Source organism: Tupaia chinensis, unplaced genomic scaffold (assembly GCF_000334495.1).
Source record: "Tupaia chinensis unplaced genomic scaffold, TupChi_1.0 Scaffold000049_1, whole genome shotgun sequence".
Lineage (NCBI taxonomy): Eukaryota > Metazoa > Chordata > Mammalia > Scandentia > Tupaiidae > Tupaia > Tupaia belangeri.
The window spans coordinates 2120302-2121727 of NW_006159507.1; the positions used below are offsets into that span (position 1 = coordinate 2120302).

Genomic DNA, 1426 nt, shown 5'->3' on the forward strand with positions numbered 1-1426 from the left:
TCCCTCACACACTCTCTTCCTTGTTCTCTCTCTCTTCCTCGCTCTCTCTCTCTTTCTTGCTCCCTCCCTCTCTCCCTCACTCCTTTTGTTTAGTGCATATTCCCTCTGGCAATTGAAAAAAAGAGAGAGAAATAAGAAAATTAGTTTTTGTGTTTTTATTCCCCTCCAAGGTATAGGGCAAGGTTATTGGAGAACTTTGTCTTTAGTATTGTATATTTGAAGGCTTCCTTTTTTTGTTTTATTGACATAGAATGAATTAGTAATCACACAAAAATAAGTGGTGTTTCATTTCATCCCAGTTGCTGTTAGCTTTTTGTATCAGTGTTTGAAAGAGATACAAAGGAATTTATCTGCGTCTTCAAACAAACCCCAAATAGTGGGTTCATGAGGTTAAAAATGTCTTGTTTCTTCTCTCTTGTGGATTTTTTTTTCTTATTTCCTGTTTCCTGTGTAGGCTATATCTCTAAGGTATGGGTCCTGTCATTACCCCGAATAACTCTTCTGTTTTGGCTGATTTGCTCATGGAAGTACTTAGTGTCGTATTGCCTTCTAGGGCTGCAGTTTCCAGCCAGCTTCTCTCCACACACTGGCATAGCACAGACACGTACACATTTTCTAGTATATCGGTAATTTTATTTCTTAAGGTCTTTGCAATGGGGCGTGTGCATTCACTGGAGAGAGACAGAGAGGACAAGTAAGAAATCACCCTCCAGGGAGGATGGCCACACTGCAGTCCCTTCTCCATTCTCCTCTTGGGATTCTGAGCACACATCCAAACTTGCGCAGCATGAATTTCAAGCTACCAGGTCTTGGGCTGGAACTGTGGTGGCCCATGTGGCAGTGTCCAGCACCTCAACCACCACGCCACCTGCTGGTCCTCGTGGCTTGCTTTCTCACTTTCTCTCATTCTCGCTCTCTCTGTGTGTCTCTCTCTGGTCAAGTTAAAAATAAAAATGAATGAATGAATAAAATAAAATAAATCTTTAAAAAAGAGAGAGATTTTTGCTACAGGGCATGTATGCTCTCTAGTGAGTCTCAGAGATACAGAAAGCAAGAAATAGCCCCCCGGGAGGTATGGCCACACCACAATCCCTTTTCCTCCATTCTCTCAGGATTTGGGGCATGCGCACACATGTGCATGGTGTGAGTTTCAAGCTGCTGAGTCCATCTAGGATTTGAACTGTGATTGACTACGTGGGAGTCCAGTGATGTAACCATTAAGCCATCTGCAGTTCCTCAAGTTCAGAGTTATTATTGAGAGAATAAGAAATGGGAAGAGGGGGTGCACCGTATTTTTAATTATGTTTTATTAGAGTTGCTGCTGTAAACTGAATGCATAAAAGACTGAAATCCCAAGAATAGAAACACTTAAAATCCTGTCATCTGGTTCACATCTTATTGATGGGATCAAACTTTAGCGGTGGTG

At 41.9% G+C, this 1426-nt stretch overlaps 1 protein-coding gene across 1 annotated transcript in view; it reads left to right on the forward strand.

The window, feature by feature from the left end:
- Positions 1-1426, forward strand: part of B4GALT5 (beta-1,4-galactosyltransferase 5) — a 33380-nt gene that overhangs the window by 17099 nt on the left and 14855 nt on the right. The gene's annotated exons all lie outside the window — the stretch shown is intronic.